The sequence below is a fragment of the Ciconia boyciana genome, chromosome 4, assembly GCF_034638445.1.
Source record: "Ciconia boyciana chromosome 4, ASM3463844v1, whole genome shotgun sequence".
NCBI lineage: Eukaryota > Metazoa > Chordata > Aves > Ciconiiformes > Ciconiidae > Ciconia > Ciconia boyciana.
Window position 1 is genome coordinate 98,954,914 of NC_132937.1, and position 19,591 is coordinate 98,974,504.

Below are 19,591 nucleotides of genomic sequence, written 5' to 3' on the forward strand. Positions count from 1 at the left end.
ATAAATTTATTATGGCAATACATTCATATCTTTAAGTTTAATCTGAAACTTCGATAACAAGCAGGAGATGGAATAAATGAGTAGAAAGCAGACCAGATAAAAATTAAAATACTGTTCTGTCATTGCCCATATACACTATTAGGGCCACTGACAGATAGTATTTTAATTTTGTCCTCTTCTTCCTCTCTTCCTCCACCCAACTTCACTCTTCCATCTTCAGCTTGTTACCAAAGCTTCTCATTAAGCCCGGGAAAGGGTACCATGCACAACATGCTTGGGAGGTCTTTAAGAAGCAGGGATATGAATGACACCAGGTAAGCATCTGTGTGCTACAACCCATCAGAAAGGATCTTTTCTTTCATTAATTAGATATCCAAGTGATCCTTGCAGAAAAACACCCTTCTTGTCTAAATAATGATAAAAAACCAGCACCATTTAACCCCCTCTCTCCACCTGCCCATGATTTACAGTGACATTATGTGATCAATTGCTTTTTCCACAGGCCACGTTATGATGCTAATGCAAAATCTATTCGCAGGCCTCTTTCCAACCCTTTCTAAAGAAAACAGTTCAGAAGTGTTTTCACTGTGTAACTAAGAATCTGAATGTTGTTGGATTTTTTAACATTCAGGTATGACTGTTTTCTCTTTCCTTCAGTTAAGGAAGAAGAAAACAAGTCTTTTTTCCAGTTTTCTTATTTGTTGAGTATCCAGGTAACAAACTACTTAAAATCAAGCAAACAAAACTTGATAATTGGCCCCCATCCCCATCTGAGCCAGAAGGAGGTAACCATGGCAACGTGTGGTTTAGAGCAGACCATTTCGTGTACCTTTCAGGATCTAAGCTTGTGAGAATCTATCCATTCCTAAGTAGAATTATCAGTCCAGGAGCAGTTTGTTCTTTATTTTAAAGGATGTCTTAAGCTGGAGCCAGAAATAGTCCTTGACAATGTGTTCAGGTGGGGGCGGGGGGAAGGAGAAGGCGATATGGATGCACGCACAAAAAGGAAAACAAAAACAACAAAAAACCCCCAAAGTTTGTCCGTGCCAAGGAGCAAACAGGAACGGACACTGCAAAAGACAATAATTAAGGATGAGTCAAGCACAGCAGGTTGTCAGAAAGCTCTCCTGCAAATGTGTTTTCTCATGAGCTAAGAAGCCTGGAACAAAGTTAGTCATATCTCGGCCCTAAGGTCCAGCATCTCTTTTCTTGCTTTAGGTAACACTCACTGTATATGTATGTATGTTTAATGTTAAAGAAGTATGTCTATGGAAATAAATTAAAAAGAACCAGCACACCCAGGGTTGTAATATGGCAAACTCTTCTTAAACATGTGGATTCAGGACCTAACAAAGCTAAGTCAATTCTATACTTTCATACTTTTTTTCCCTGTTACATAAGGTTTTCTAGGTTTTCTTCTATCTATATAATCCAACCATCCTTGTGTGTCTACAGTTAATACCTCTAACATTATGGTGTTCATAGAGCTGTGCATATTATTTTTCTTTCTTCGTGCACCCCACTAATTAAATTTTATTTTTTAATGTAATTAAGAGTTGGTCTTGAAATCCATCCTGCTAATGTTAGTTTTTTGTTTTCCTTTTGAAACGGAAACTACAAACACAACAGATTGTAGCTGTCTCCTTTTACATGAGACAAATCGCATTGTTTAACCAGAGCCTGATTAGGCAAATCAACTGACATGAGAATGAGTGGTTGTACTGAAGAGGTAATATGCTGCACAAGGCAATGCTCAGAAATATCTTGACATGGAAATCTAAAGGAGAGATCTGCATTCAGATTTGAAAGGAATTAGATTTGAACCAGAATAAAAATATTCTGAGTCAGAATGAAATATATTCCTGTATTCCACATATTATCCTATTACCCTCTGCAGCACATGAAAGGGAAAACATCATTATATATAGGATCTTTTTCAAGAGTAGATATCCTTTAAATGGGCAAATTCCAGATTGTCTACACAGCTCTAAGGCTGGAGGCCAGTTGAGTTATGGGCTGGAGTATGTTGCATGGAAAACTACATTGCAATCCATGTAATACTGTAAAATATAAGGTATACACAAACACTCTCTTCTAATAGTACAATAATCAGAGCTAGTGCTATTCGCTGGGAGTACACATTGCTTGCCCTAATTAGCACATTGCATCCCTCTCTTTTCTTTTTTTTTTTCTTTTTTGCAGTTGTTGATATCCTAGGTATCCTACGCATCTTTCTAAAAAATAGTAGTTTACAATAAGAAAAAAATTGGGGGGAGGCATTTACAATATTTAGAGGTGGCCTACAGCCAGATCTCAGTTTTGCATGTCTAAGATCAGGTTTTAGACCTGCAGAAGCAGGTATTCTCAATACTATTTCTCTAATTTCAAGGTAAAACCTAAGATAGACCATCTGGTTAGATTATTATTACTGTGCTCCTGCCAGTCTTACCGCCATTACTATTGCTGCTACTACTACTAACACTATTACTAATACTATTTTTTTTCAAGGAATAAGCAGGATTTTATTCATCAGCAAATAAATATTGCTTGCTGTTTAATTTTATCCTCAGAGAATTTTGCATCTTGCACACTTTGATAGAAATATAAGCTCATTAACAGAATATTTTTTAACCAGACCATTATGACTTCATTTTGAATCAAAGCTCATTAAAACAATTATAATCAAATGTTTCATTTTCTTTTTCCCTTGTGAGGAACAGCTGAAAAGGTTATGTTTGTTTTTCTTTATCTGAATCTCTAGGGCTATATAAACAGACTACATGGACTTGTTTGTGCTCCTTTTTCTTTACATTTAAGGGTTTGCTCGGCAGAGTATGCATAAGCGCTGTTCTTGGGGTCATCTGCAAAGAGTTGCAGCACAAGGAGTTGCAACCCAGACCACATGAAAATCAGTGGCAATTTTCAGTTTTGTGCCCAAGGATGCTACTTCACCACCAAAGGTCCAAAGAGCAGCCATCTCTTCATGCTACCTCACTGACAACCATTTGAGAGTGTACACACCAGGGATGGGTTTGCAAGGTGTTTTCCTTCCCTTGCTCCGCTTGCAGGGACTGACAGACTGTGAGCAGGAGCAAGGGGTAGGGTGGTGGAGCGGGTGAGATGGAGAAGATCCTCACCTTGGTCTGCTGCCTCCCCGTGCAGACCTATGGCTCAGGTGGCAAAAGTTCCTCTGGGAGCTTTTGCTGCTGCACAGCAAAATTGCTTTCACACAAACAGAGCTGGGGCTCATTGAATGGACCACTCATGCTTTGTGGGTTACAGGAATCGTACATAGACAGTTGCATGCCACAGTCACTTAGCACGAACCTCATTGAATCTTAACATTTAAAAAATGTTATGCTTAATTATTTGGTGTAGAAAAGATCTCTTTTTCTTTCAGCACAATCACTTAATAACAACATCACTGTTGCTAAGCTTGACACCGCCTTTTCAGTAAAGCATGTGTGTATTAAGCAGTCTGTAATTCAAAACAAAAATGACCAGCTCCAATTAAGAGAAAACAAATCTGTGCTCAAAACCTAGTAAATCTATGTAACAATAAATTTAGAATTAAGGGATTTTACTCTCAAAGAGCATTACCTTCATATGGAAAAAGGTTATTATTTTTTTCTCTGAAATAGCTAACAGGTACATAGCATTTGCAAGCCACAAGACCAGCCCTTAGCTACAGCCCAACATCATTTATTGTAGCATTGAACATTAGTTGTCTTTCAGCCATGAGACTAAAACCTGAAAGCTGAACATGGGCTAACATATGAAAGCTCTGTGTACAAAATTTTGCTCAGGAAGGATAGTCTTCCCTGTTTCTGCTGAAAATATGAAACTTTGCTCTCCTGATATAGCAGAATTTTTGTACTAGACCAGTGTAACCACCATTTCTGTACAAACAATCAGCCAATACAAGGCAGAAGATTTGCAAAGTAGTATAATGACAAGCCATCAGTAATGCAAACATGGGGGAAAAAGACAGCTTAAACTAATGCATAGGTTCGCCCCTAATAATTGACGTAGAAGTTCATGTCTAATTTTGAGGGAAAAGATAATACAATATAAAATGCCATATTTTTAAGTAAATAATATTTGAGCATTTTCTAGAAACAAATTTCTTTATGACAGATGTATTTCTGAGAGCCATATTTGCCAATGGTTAGGGTAATCTCTTGGATTTAAAGGTTGAAGCCAACACTTCCTGGGCCGTAACAAGAGCCTAAGTCTCACCTCTTCCATCTGCGCATAAGACACAAGGCAGAAATGGGGACAACATCAGTGTTTGTTCAGCACCATGAAGGACTGAGTTGTTCAGCCTACTCTCCAAGACCCATTAGGTGTCCTTTTCTTATTTCCAGTTTATGGACCATTTCCTAGGTCATGAGAATCACTTAGTCTAAGTGTGGATATGCAATTCCACAATTCCATGTTTTAACTTAATTTTGAAATGCTTTATAACTGCATTGCTAGCTCAAGCAGGACCACTGTCTTTCTTTTTTTCTTTTTTCTTTTATCTTTTTTCTTTTTTTCTTTCCCCCCCCCACCCCCCCCAAGCAAGACCAAGGGATTTCAAAAACACAGACCAGGAATTCATGTGGGTCTCCTTCCACGTTAATGGAAATGGGAGCTCTTCTCTTTCCGGGTTGCAACATACCCGGACTGTCGACTTTTCTATAGATAGATCTTCCACAGCTGACAGGTAAAAGTCAGGTGGGCAAGCAACGCTGTTTTAAGTGACAGCACATAAGCATTAAATAGTACCCCATTTCTAAAAGCCCAGATAATTCTTTACAATAAAACAGAATAATAGTAAAAACAAACAGGTGTTAGGAGTGCTGCCCCAAAAATTAATAGAGAGGCTAGTTTGCAATTACACTTCATTTTCTCAGACTGTTTCCAAATGCAGACCTTTAAACCAATGGACATTAGATTTATTTCAGATTTAAATCAGTTTAGCTTTCAGAATAAAGCTGTCAACTCTGTTGTCAGTCATCCTTAGTAGGCTGCCAGGGGTGGAAAGAACAAAAGGAGGGTGGGGGATGGAGGAATGCGAAGAAAGAGAAATTTTGGACTATCAGTTATCCTGTCTACACGAGTCCTTTCCTTGGTCCTTCCTAGTTAAAAAGTTGCTTCCCAGAGACAACAAGGGTATGAAATATGAAAGACATTGTATTGCATGATGGAATTTTTTAATTTTTTTTTTTTTAACTCTGTAAGTTAGAAGGGGTAAGCGTGACTCTTGTGTCAAGTCTGGTCTGCATCTGGAGCATTTTGCAATGGTCAAAGAGAAGGACTGTTTCTCTCAGGACAGTGCTGCTCTGTCCACACTTCTCCAGCTCCTGCGCCGTGGCTGTCCTCTGCACCCTACTCAACTGCGGCCAAGTGCATTCAAGACCCTCTTGCCTGCAGAAAGACAAGGTTTTCCCCTTCACAGTGAGCTTTGCCTGGAGAATCTAATTTTTCTACAAACAAGCCAAATGATTTTAAAATAATTTTTGTTGTTGTTGTTGTTGTTAATTACTTGTTTTAAGGAAGGCAGCAGACTGGAAGGCAGTGACCTACTCGCGGCTGCTGAGATCATGTAAAATCGTACAACGCAGGCAGTATGGCCAAACCCAGACATTCCAAACTCATGAATCAGGCCCCATAAACCATGAGATAGTCTTGAAATAACGATCTTTAAAAAAAAATAATGAATGTTGGGTTCTCTCCACTGCCTTCTGGCTTTGTCATCTTTTAAGGTACACACGAGATCAAATTTTCAAATTTTCTTCGTCAAACATGATGACCTTAATCTTCTTTTTTATTTTTTTTTTAAAGGAAAGCTACAGTTGTTAAAATACTACATGATACATGGAACTTTGGTTTTCAAGAAAAACATCAAATATTACCACTCTTCTGATAACATCACAAGAGCTGGCAACAAAGGAATAGCATCTATACATTGCAATAGTCTTTCCCAGGCACTTTAATAAGACTTACACATTTTATATTCTAGCTGTGCTTTAATTAAAACCAGTTACTTTCTTTTGTTTGAAATAGCTCAAACAATTCAGCACTTAAAAAAAGAAAGGAAAGAAAATAGAAGAAAGAAGCTATCTGGATGGGTTTCTAATAGTGGGTGTAAATCCAGTCATAATCAAGATTTATTTGTACAAATCATTTCAGTGGGAAAACAGAGCCTCCAAAGTGTGCATTCAATTAAGTATCATACCAAACCTTTGTTATCCTTATGTTAGACCTGGCTAGTGTCTATGTACATTGTTAGTCAAACATAACAATATCATAATCATAAATAATTCCTATTTCTCATGAAAAGCTGACTCCAGTCTAAACCTTTGGGGCTCTGCATTTCTATTGGTACTTGTAACTGCCTGAAAGCAAAAGCAACTTTATTACTACAGATTAAATTTCAGTCAAATATTAACTTATGAGCTCTTTTCTGACTTCACAAGATTGTGTAGCATTTTTGCTTCTTATCTGAAATCCTTAATAATGCATTAGAAGACCGAAATTTCAGAAGAATTTGTTTGAGATTTCTTCTTTGGCTTCATCTGAAGTTCTCAATGAGCAATGCATCATCCAAACACATTATAGAAATTAGAGTCTGCATTCCATTATGCATTCAGACATTTATAGCAGAATGATAAACCTGTCTGTACCTCAGGGAGTTGGCTTTATAAATCAAGGCTTCCTGTAAAAAGATTACATTCCTATTTGAAATTATTGGGGTTCTATATCTTCTTTCCATATCAAGTTACAATATATATCAGAAAAGGAAAGGAGAATGGAATGAAAGTGGGGAAAAAGTTATGTTTTATTAGAGGCAAAATGTGACTTTCTGAAAGAAAACAGAGATTCTAGAGTTTCAGCTTTGAATACTTCACTATTCTGGAGCTTATACAAAAAAACCTGATCTCTCAATCTATTTTTGAAACTTATCTGCTTCTGTAGTACCAGAAAACCTCAGAAGTCTTTCATGTATTTATCATCATTGAACTCCTCTGAGGGAGGAAAATACTGTTATCACTATTTTAGAGATCAGATGTTAAAGCACAACTCCCCAGGTCTCACAGGCGAGCTCTGACGGAGCAGGGGATTGATCCAGTGTCTCCCAACCCCCAGGTCACATAAGGGGTGGAGGAATGGGAAAAGCAGTCAGAGGAGCACCCCTTCTCAGGAAGCAGGACACGACGGGTCAGGACACACTCCCTGCACCCCTTAGAGATAGGACATTTCCTGGTGTGGGGGTCCCGGAAGCACCGTAGCACAGTGCATCTGGATGCCATGCAATCTGTCCCGCAGGTAGGATGCTCCTGTAGAGCTCAGGATTTGAGCTGTCTTAGTAAATGCAATGATAAATTAGTCTGCTAACATATGCAGAGAGTAGAAATTTGAGTTTCACAGAAGGCACTCACTCATGACCATCCTTATGTCTTCTTCCACTGCATATCAAACATCCCCCTCAAGCCTCACCTTGACCTTCCTAAGATGTCTGTCTTGCAAAATATGGTCAATGCAATGGTGATGGTCACACAAGACTAGGTGAATACAAGAATAGCAAGGTAACATTTCGCCTGAAAAAAAAACAGGTTTTCTCTATGATATCAAGCAGGCATAACATCTTGTAAAAAACATTTGGCATACTTTAAGTTAAGAAGCAGGTATACATGGCACGGTTTCTTGGGATGAGGCACTTTCTAGCAATGATGTGTAACAGGAAATATTAAGAAATATAGGAAATTAGGGTATAGAGGAAATAAGATGGAGAATATGAAATTATCTATTATTTTCTCCTTACAGATATTAGTACTTGATTTTGTTTAATTTATAAGTCAGTGAATGAGATAACTCTGTCTGTTCCTCAGCAGACCTGAATTTTCACTGAGAAACTACCTAAAAACACATCCTTCATTGTATCCTGGGATATTCAATAACAGAAAGGGAATAAATTGATTTCAGGATGGAGGTGCATGAAACTAGTAACTTTGGAGGTAGGAAAATGTCCAAAGTCACCTAGGTTACTGGTTAACACTGAAATGTACATATGAACTGGCAAACTTTCTCAGTTTTGTTGTTTAAAATTTTGCATCTGAATTTCAGAGCTCAGAAAAAAACATTCTATGAAACACTCAGCCAAGTTGAAAAAGTCCTGTTCTCGTAGCTCCAATCACTTAGTCCAATAAATGGCCTGGAATCCTATTAAGACAGTAGAGTTAAGTCTTCTGGGTCTTTAATTTATACCACAAGTGATACCCACAGTGACTTCAGCATCTACACATTAACTTCATTTAAGCCACAGTGACTTATCATCTATGCATTAACTTTATTTTATTCACTGATTTGAACAGAGCTCTTTAAGCTTAAAATGCCTCTTGAGAACTACAGGTTACATCCACCCTAAACTAATTGAAAGGCTCCATGGATCTGAAAACCACCAAAGGACACTAGTGTGTTCATATGACACAAGACCCTTGCCTTGAAAAATAAAAGCTTTTCACATGTGTGTAAATGCAACCAACCTTCCTCTTTTTTTTTTTTTTTTTTTTTTTCCCTCCTGGAAATAAAATCTAGTTCCCTGGTTTCACTGTGAAACAACATTTTCACATTTTATATTTTTCTACTTAGAAGCAAAGGTTTCATGCACCATTCTTAATCTTCTAAAAACTTGAACCACTTGTTCATTGTCTGGCACTTAGATATTCTATGTTAAATGTAAGCTATTTGCTACTCTACCATTAAAAACCTACCCGAAAGCTAAGTCTGATAAGTTAATTTGATCAAGAAAATTTATCCTACATTGTTCACTTAATCTGGGATTTAGACTCAGGAAGTCATGGAAGTAAAATTTGCAAGATGAATCCTATTTTACAATCAATAATCCTTACTCTTCCCGAGGTCGTTACAATTAGAGATGTAGCACAGTATAGATAAGGACTCAGGAAGTTTAACATATACAGTATTGATTCCTTTTTGTGCATGTTTTTTATTTTATTTTTACATTATAAAATACTCCCAAGAGATGCAAACAAAGCCTAAGGAGGCCAGACGTAGATGCTGTACCAGCACTACAGAACAAAATAATTCAGTGTATGCAATCTTAAAACCATAACCATTAATCTTTTGATGCAGTGCATCTCTGAGTGTGGACTCATAAACTATATAATAAAACACAGATATGCCACAATAATTGAAGTCAAGTCCTGCCTTTTCTCAGCCATGTGACTTACAACAGCAGAAAAAAGGCACAGGAATGAGCAGAGGGTAAACTTTAGGGGAACAAATGGCCAAATCACTTTATGCTCTTAGTCCTTAAATTCCTTTAACATTTTGAGTTTTGGAGGTCAGACTATAGAACCGCCTATTCTATAGTGATGCTGTATTTTTTTTGACTGGCATTCTCCACTGTCAAGCTGTCAGGCAGCTTCATTGCCTAAAAACTTAAAAAAAATGTAATTGTCTGAGTGAAACTCTTCCAAACCATGTGTTTGAATTTGGGAATATTTCAGAATGGGGTTTGCCATATCTGAGATGGGGCTAGTGAAAAAATTACCTCATTTTTGTCTCATTTTTCATCAATCACCAATGTGTCTTCTCTGAAAAGTTCAAATTAATCAGTTTCTAAGGAATGTAATAGAAGTTTGACAAAGGTTGGCATGTGAATCACGTGTGTGGCTTTGGCTGTTCTGGGAAAGTGTACCCAAATTTAGACAAAATCACAAGCCTATTTTACAGCTCACAGCTGCAAAGGAATTCTGTGGAAGCTGTCTGAACTGCTGTGCAAAACTAAAGCAACTAAAGTAACAGAAAACAGCATATCTGACTGGGCATCTCTTTGCCCCATGTTTGTGTTTGGGATTATTAGTTATAGCTTTTTATCCCCTTTTTTCATGCAGCACTGATGAGACACACACGAGAGAATGTTAAAAAGTAAATAACATTGTTTTTACAGCAAAGCTTTAAACAGAGCAACGGGTGACACACTGAAGAAAGAAAACAAAATATCAGATATCTCATCATTAATCACCAGCCATCCTGGGCACTAAATGAGATGATAGTCATCTTTGAAAAGACTAGCATGCGATCATATAATTTAAGACTGAATAATAGAGCGTGGGCATCTTTTTTCTGCTATTTCCTTACTTTCAAATGCCTCGCTTTGTGATCTTATTAATGTAGTCTCAGTGACAATTGTGTTGTAGTCATAGCGAGCAAAGGTGATAAGAAAAGCTGGATTTCTGGGAAGATCATGCATTTCAGCAGACAAGGTTTGGGGAGGCATGCCTACAAACTGTTTCTCTGATGCTCCTCAACATGGTACGTGTATGAGTCGTGCGTGTGTGTGTATCTAATATATAAATAATATAAGAAAGACACAGTTCATGTGTGAGAGAAAAATCCCATTGAACTATAACATTCCCAGATGTTATTTTTCTAGTACAGTGTATATGCAGAGAGTAGCTTCCCCTTAAATAGCTTGCAAACCTCCTAGTGCTGTTCACTGTACTCGTTTCAGAGCCACCAGAAACCAGCCAGAGCAGCAATATGTATATAACTAGGCCTTGCATGTTTGTATATTTTTAGTAAACATAGTTATTTGGTACCCAGCTGTGCCCCTGTGGTTTTTTCATATTGTTTTTGTTGTTTAAAGATCAAAAAGCACAGGCATATACTGTACATTGTAAAGAAAGGAAATGAGGAGGCAAAACTTAGATAATTTAAAAATCTCTCTGGCACCTCTCCAAAACACAAAATACAACCCTAGAGATATCCTTGAATATTACATTATGTACCTTGCGCAGAGCCAGGATCTCTGCTCTGTTTGGTTTACATTACTCAAACTTCCAAATAGTGAAATTCTCTTACTATTGGCTTCCACAACCTCATTATCTTTTGTACCATCAGCTACAAGGGCCTCAAAGAAGCAATTTTTAACTTTCAAATGTGACTAATGTAACCATTTAACTCTAAAAGGCCTTTTGTTTCATGTCTGAATGTGAAGATGTTTTTCTTCTAATCTTCTTTCCTTGACAATAATGTGAACTGTTTCGCAGACTGTTGAGAACTTTGTCTCAGTGAGAGGTTATTACTGATTTCTCCATTTACTCTGTGGGATCTTAAATCACATAAAAGTATCTCACAAAAGAAGAAAAAAAATTACTTTAAAGCTGGAAGGTGATTGAGATGTGTAAAGGTAACATCAGCGTGAACTTCTCTTCATTTGAGCAAAATGGCAGGAAAGAGAAAGCTGCTCTATGTAATGACAGCCCAAAACCGGGGAGGTCCTGACCAAGGTGTTAGTGGTCCATGAAACCTCAGTGGAGTTAAACCATACGGTTCAAAGAGTTCGATGGGGACCAATAGCAAACACAATAGACTGGAGAACAGCTAGTTGCAAGAGGAAAGCAAGCCAGGGGAATGTATAAGAAATGGTTATGAGCTTAGCCTAGGGAAGAGGTCATCTTTGCATACAGTGTCCTGGAAAGGCAAACTCAGATTTATGAGCAAGGCAATTTTCTATTGTTTGTTTCTACTATGTACCAAAATAGATTTTTGATCAAGAAATACCGTCTTTCTCTTTCGTAATTTTTTGGGGTTTTGTGATGGAAACAACATTTCAAGGCTCGAAATCTTAGTTATCACTTGAGCCAAACAGAACAATATTACTATGTTTGAGTTCTGGAATTATCCTAAGGGAAGTATGTACATTAGACACAAATCTGTAGGTTTCATATCCAACCCTTTGTATTTGCTGAGACTTATCTTTTAAATAAACAGAATCCACCCAAGAAAGTGAATCCTTATGCAGCAAAATATCCAATTACTTTTGTGTGTGCTCCACCTGAAGAAAGGCTTCTGGATGTGGGCATGCAAAGTGCTTTTACTGTCATATTCACCTCCGTTAGACCGTAAATAAAGTGTATGGGTATGTGTTGATGTACTTCCCTAGAAAATACAAAGGCCACAAGTATTATAGATTATCGTACATGGATCCTGGCAAAGTGTTTGTAGATCAAGATTTTTTCCCAAGAGAAGTGTCAGAACAAAAGTGTGCCCTCAAGATGCACATGAGGTTCCTGTTGACAGCAAAGGGACCTGAACGCACACACATCCAAAGGCAAGGTCTGGACCACAGTCATGCCACAGGAGAAACTCTGACACAGAAACTGGGTTTATTTAAGTTTATAAAAACACTGAGCAAGATATCAAAGTACAGTACAAGCGCACAGGGAGCGAGGGAGATGAGTGAAACGGGCCGTGGAGCAAGTGCTCTGGAAGAAAGATGCAAAGTGACATGTTAGAAAAGCAAACATCTGGCATACGTGGAAACAAAGGTTGTCTGGATAAAGCGGTCGCTCAAAAGTGAGTGGAGGATTATACATGAACTGGTTTTTGAAATTCAGATGAGAGGGCAGTAATTAAAATCCTAAGAAGTAAAGGAAGCTTTTAAGAAGCTAAATTCTAGGTGGGTCAAAATAAGCACTGATGGAGCAGAGTTCTTTTAAATTCAGAAATCTACACAGAGAAGAAAAATGAATGGAAATTCATATTCGTTTAAATCACACTGTTTCTAGATACCTCCATGTACAATATAGACACATCCCAATGGGAGTTATATTTCTTTAGATATCTATCACTTTCTAATATAGATATTAAACTAAAGAAAGGAAAAAACCCTCATATTTGCTTTGAATTCCATAGAATAGAAATTGTCTTTCTTGAAATGTGGAAAATTATTTAGAAGATGTGTGTGTGTATGTACGTGTGTAATAAAGACTGATGGACAGATATATATGCATGTCAATAGATATCTATGAGTTTGTATCTACAGTGGTTATAAAACAGAATTTTAAATTCTGTCTTACAGTAGGATTTGAATAATATATGTAATGATACATGGCTTTTCTGAAATACCAATGTTAGTAGTACATTGAGTCTTTTGTCTCAAGCAGATGAATCCTGTGTGGGACAACTGTGAAGTACTCAGTGTTACTGCTGTGAGACTTCATGCATAAACTCATTTTTAATAATTTTCTTCCCAATCCACTTTCCAGGGACTGAGTGTCCACATAAAAAAAAAAAAATCTTCATCACTGCCATCAGTGGTCTACTAGGGAAAGCTGTCCCGCTGCTTCCTCTGTCTCTGGACCGAAGAGCTTTGGAGTTGCTGCTGCATGACCTGCAGCCCACGCACAGGGCTGGCCCAACCATCCCAAGAAGGACGCAGCACGAAACCAGCCAGCAACACATATTTACGGTTTTAAGGATAAGCAGAGGGAAGGCCAAAGGCTTTGGAAAGAAAGTTCCACCTTCACCTGCAGCCCTTTGGCCGTTGCCTTCCTCCACGTCCCCACTGCCGCTCCACACCGATGCTGTGAGTGCAGACTGCCTCCGGCATCCTCAAAGCGAATGCACTGCAACTCCTACCCAAGTATTTCCACAGCTAAGCACAGCATGGATGGCTGCTTATTTAATGAAAGGGAAACGCACTGATGCCTTCTTCCCCAGGTCTTTCCTCCTCCCTGGTTCAGTTCCCATTTAATTGCAGATGGCAGGAGCGGACCCAGGGTCCGTGCTAGCGAAGGAGCTGGGTCCCCACCTGTGTCATGTTCCATGTCGGGACTCTGATGTGGCGGCATCGCTCCACGTCACACACCCTGGGCAGGGAAAGGACCTAGTGTCTGCACCACCCGGCAGGTGCGTTTGGGAGATTGGAGCGACTGTGGTGCACGGTGCCCTGGCTGGGGGACGTGCGGCCCCATCTCACCTCCCACCTCCAGCACCCGAATCCTGCCTCTGCCCTGAAGAAACAACCAGAGAGAAAAAGCACTCTAATGCCAAAAGGGGAAGAAAAGCCTCAGACTAAAAGGGATCGATTTTTTTTTTCCCCTCCATAAGACATTTTGTTTTCAGACAGAAATGCCTTTTCAGCTAAACAGACAAAAACATAGCCTTTTTTTCATAGCAATGCTATCTCTCAAATGAAACTTGAAAATAGAAAAACATTTCTACAAATATTTTCATAGAAAAAATGTCCTCGTGAGCTCTACTGATGACCATTTCAGTGGGTTTAGTCCCTAATTTCTTTTCAAGCAACACTCTCCTTGACCTTACTGTTGAGTAAAGTTTCAAAATCTGAGCTTAAAAGTTTCATTTTGGCCCCACCACAAGGACTATGCACAGCTTGTTTTATTTACACACACACAAAATTCACTTTGAAAGATTAATTTTTCAAATTAATCCTCCAACATCTACAAGTATTTATAGGCTGAGAAACAATAATCTGTTTTAATATAATCTCATGTACCAAAGACAAGAAATATACTGTTTCCATCTGTCAATTAAAATATTCACTTGAAGTGAATGGTTATCTTGTAGGTTATTCTCCTTATCTCATTGCTCAAATATATTTACTTGCCTAAAAAACTCCACAATCTACGCTGTACAGCGACCTACATAAAATCATAAGAATGGTTATTTAGTACGGAAGGTTTCAGTTAACACCTTTATCATATGTTTGTTTAAAGTTCCCTATTTGCTCTTTGTAAAGATCAATTGATTTATTGTTTTGAGACTTTTATCTTTTTATCAGTTATTTGCTAATACAGTATTTCACTTAATGGCCCACATTTTCTCGAACTGCCTTATAATAAAAAGTCTTCCTTTAATCATTTCAGACATTTTAGCAGGCAATCATTTATGTATGTATGTATGTTAGCAATTAAGGATACCTTTAATATTAACCTAATCAAGCTCCAGTTTGTGGTTAAGTAATCATCACTTTTACTTCAGTGAGATCCTGCCTTTTATGTATTTTACTTAACATATATACATACATACATAAAATAAAGTATAATAAAGGGCAGGAAAAGGTTTCTCTGGCTGTATTTTCTCCTTGTTTTCCTAAATGTATTTTCAAACTGTGAAACAAGAAACAACTACGCTCATAGCCTGTCTGTACGTGAGACTAAATAAGCATGTACATTGTTTATTGTCTCCAGCCTCCTTTTCACTGACACTTTGTTCCAAATATTAAAGGAAATAATGTATTTTAGGAAGCTACTGATGACTGCACACTAGTTTCTGCGGGAAAAAACTCCCTGAAATCTAGTTAGACCAACAGAAATTTAATGGTCAGCAGACATAGCAGAGTACACAATAAAAACATGCTACCTCCACAGCAGTGAGAACCTGAACTGGGACATCAGCAAGAATATTGAAATTACTCCTCTCCAGTGATGAGTTCCACTAAATATCTGCAAAACCCTGCAGGTGCATGGAGTGGTGGAGAGAAGTTGCTCCGTTGACCACCGGTGGGACCACTGCTGAGTACCGGAGTAGGGGAAGCAGGAAGATCTGCGACACGAGGGATGCTTTTACTGGTAGGGAGAAAATAATCTGCAAAAGTTACAGAGTTATGGGGAGTCATGGGGAGTGAGTTATGGGGAGTGAGTATGGGGAGTCATGGCCAGCTTTCTGATTTGCCTGGTGGACAGGTTTTATCATAGAGATGGTTCTTCAGGGTGCTGGACCTGATTAGTGTATTTTACCTGGAAGATGGAGAAAAGATGGGTGTTCTACTGCAAAAGTCCTGCAGGGAATTCTCGGTTTATTCACATTTGGCTGTACCACTTTCTTGAGGTGACAGCAACACCCTTCAGTCACTGGATTCAGAGTTCAAAATAGCCTTCGATGCTCACCGCAGATACAAGATCATCTGTCTGAAGGAAGGTTTATTGGCAAACAACACCTCCACAATAAAAAAATCTTCCTACAGAAGGAAATGGGTCTTTCCATACATGAAAAAAAGTCATTTATTTCTTCCTTAAAATAATTAGAGGGCAGAGCAGGGAGCAGAGAGACACTTTAAAAGGACAGCATTATTTCATCATATAGACAATCACCTTGCTTTAATGCAATATAGAAATTTCTGATATTGGACAGATAAATTAGGAAGATAAATTGCTGGTGACAGAGACAGGATCAGAGAGAGTCTAAGGACCACGGCATGTGTATTTTATCTCCGCGAACACAGATTTTAATACCCTGTGTTTTATTTCTGTACAAAATGAGGCTAGGTTACCTTTGCCTAGTAGGCATAATTGTCTTTTATAAAAGAGAAAAATGTATAAATTCTGAGAGAAATGTAATATCTTTTGACATAGTTTTAGACCACCCACATGGCAAGCTATGGAAGCCAATAATCTTAAGCCAAAATATGTTTAAATCACTGAACAAAGCTTTTGCCTTTTTACACGTCTTGTATTGTCTAATAAAACCAACATGAGCTGGTTGCAAACCATTTAGAATTTTGGAGCCCAGTCTTTTGTCCATTCTATAATGCAGTTATTATTTTTCTTAATATAAAATCCATTTTCAGTAAAAATATACAATCTAATGTATTTTGAAAACAGGCCTCCAATTTAGAAGGGAAAAGAATGTCATCTATTTTTAGTGCTGCATATCTTTTACTACCTGATATGAGGTCAAAATCTGCTCTGATGCAAAGGACTGATAAAAGAAAAAGATGCAAGGGTATATATACTTTTTATTGGAAACTGTTTTTTTTCTTTATCTAAAAATCAGAATTACTGTTGACCTGATCCTCACCATACTTAGCACTGATTTTAGAGATTGCTGCTGCAAAAGAAGTCTCACAGCACTTCACAGCACTTAGTTTATGCTTAAGGGTTGAAAAGGGCATGCCCCATGTAAGGTAAATACCATCCACTCCCATACACGGCTGGCCCCTAGCAAGGGGACGGGCTGGTAACTTGGGAGGTGAATTCGAGACCAGTTTCCCTCAAGGATGCTTCTCAACCAAGCCCCTCTGATAGCACTGGAAAAGGTTACCCCGAATTCAAATGAGCTTTTGATTGGCTTCCTAGACAGCAAAGAGAAAGCATCAACCAAAGAGCCTTTATTTGTGAACCTGAAGATTTTTGCAAAAATAGACACAAAATCTGGATGAAAAACATTTACATTTATCCAAAAAGCTCTAATATGACCCCCTTAATTAAAGCCATCATCAGATGTAGTACCTTTATCTGCGAGGAGTCCCATTGGCTTCAGCAGAACCATTAGTGGAAGAAGCAGTCAGCGGCTCCATGCAGATAAGGATTACAAACCCTAGTGTTTTATTTCTCTGCATTAACTGTTTTCTCTGTATTGCCTATGGAATATTTACAGCCTTTAGAGCAGGGAACATTTGGGGTTAAGGAAAGCAACGGTTTCCTTTTATCCCTCTTTTGTTCCTGCTATAAGTAATACTGATAGTAACAAAAATATTTCCAAGATAATGTTCCAACACTGTACCTGAGGTTATTCTGGAAAATGTTTTTGCTTGCCAGAGCTGTGGCTTTGCATAAGGTAAGGAGCCCTGTGCTCTCTGCACTTTCTCCAGTAACAATGCTTTGATTCAGCCAGCCACCAGCTTGAGTTGAAAACAGTGATTAAGTTTGGCTTAAGTTGTGAGAATCGTATCAAATCTCCTTAAGTTCATTCCAAACAGTGGAATGAAAACATATCTTTTCCGTTAATAAAAAAATTATGAGCTTTTTAAATGGAGCTTAAAACAAGTGGTCTGAATTAAGTTTTAGCTGTGACCTCAGGTATTGCTCTTTTTCCTTGTGAAGCCTGGGATTTGCAAGTTATTTGGCTAAAATTTCAGTGCAAGGTTGAATAAACCAGATTGTCTAACTCATATTTTTGTACAAGATGAAAAAAAATGAGTTAAGTGTGAAGCTGGGTAAGAGGCAGAAGAGAGGTATGAGGAGCAGCAGCCGTCCTCACATGTTTTGTCCTTCTCTTCAGGTTGATTATTTTAGCACAAATGAGAGAACTACTCATATATAAGGAAAAGAAATTACGCACTAGAACAGCATGTCTGAGATGGGTGTAATTCAGTTTCCCATGACTCTTCTAGCAATGAAAATGAAAGTACCAGACAGGACAAGTCCCTGTGCACTATCAATGTTGTGCCGGCGTGGGGTATCTAAACCTAACCCGGGTTCAAATGCTTGGTCAGGTGCTGGGAGCTCATCATCTGTCCCTTGCTTGCACAGAAGAGAGCAGACTGCCTCTCCCTGGGTATCTGTGCCTGAAATGCCCCCCAGGGAGCCCAGCAGTTTCTGGGAATGACAGCTTGCTGCGGAAGATGAGCAGGACCGTGGGATTCTTTTCAAAGCCTGGGGAGCAGCGTCCAGCTGCCCATGGGACATTGCTTCTGCAAGAAGGGAGGGAGGTGACTGGGTGGTGCAAGGGTGGAGGTGGCCCTGCCATGATGTCGATGCACCGGAGCCAGAGAGCCCAGACACGGGCTTTTTCGGGCAGCCCCCCCACAAGATAGGCTGCTTGATCTCTCGTGGAAATAACTGTAAATGAAGCAAAATGTCTCAATCAAGGCAGATTTTTTAAAGCTGGTCTTCTACTTCCCCTGCTTCTCCTTTCTGTCCTCCCCTGATACAAGGAGGAGATTCCTTCACTTTGTTTTACCCCTTGATTATCTGGAGGCTTGATTCATGGTATTCACAGCAAAATTACTTAATTGCAAGAGACCTACATTTTCGTGGGACAGTTACCATTTTGATGGTTCTATCTTCTAATAATTTCTAATTATATCAGCGTGGTTTTAACCCTAACAGCAGAGGCAGAAACCCTTTCCATGCACTGACAAAAACTTGCTCAGCTTAGCTCACCTCTGTGTGATGGAGGAGACATCCCTTTGCTGCTAAGGAGACATACAGTACTTGCAGAAACACTGGCACAAGCCTGCAAAGCTCTTCAGCTTTAGCTCTGAGCAGTTAAGTGTTTTACTGGGGCTACTTGCATTAACCTGATAATGTGCTTAAATGCTTTGCTGGTCTGAGGCTTTTAGGTATATACGTGTGTATTCGTCCTCTCTAGAGTAAGTCTATACCACTGTAAGGCTGGTATGTTACTTTTAAAACCCTGGCAGCAGAAGGACCCCAAAAAGGCTCTTTGCTGTAGACTGCATCAGTTGCATAGCCACAGAGAGGCTTCATGGCATGGTAGCCTTTGGTGACATTTACACACGTGCTACCTGACAGTGCATGTCTTTGCCCCCAACGTGCAGGGGCATCAGTGTGGAGGAGTCAAACGTGGCTCTATTCTTCACGTCATGTGTGTCCGTGCATAGAGAATCCAGCACAGCTAGAAGACCCAACAAGCAGTAGGGTGAAGTGGTGACACTGCCACCATGGACCATACATTGGGCAGGTTTGCTAGGGGGATCAGGAGGAAAATCTTCTCCAGCTATACCCTGATTGAGTTTTCACTCTTTTTATTACCAAAATGTATGGCTGTGTGTCTAGAAATCTGCAGCAAAACTAATGCTGATCTATGAAGAGACCAAAGGCTGCTTTGAAGTCTCATCAAATCACAGGGAAAAGGCCTCTTTAATTTCAATCTACATGAGAATTTGCTCATAGGAGTTTCACTAAGACAGAACAAGCTTAATTCTCTCAGGTCCAAAGGAATGTACCTGTCTGCAAAGTAATATCTAATGGTAGAGCTTTTAACGTTGAAAACATCCCACTTGATTTCATCATTTAAGGGTCTG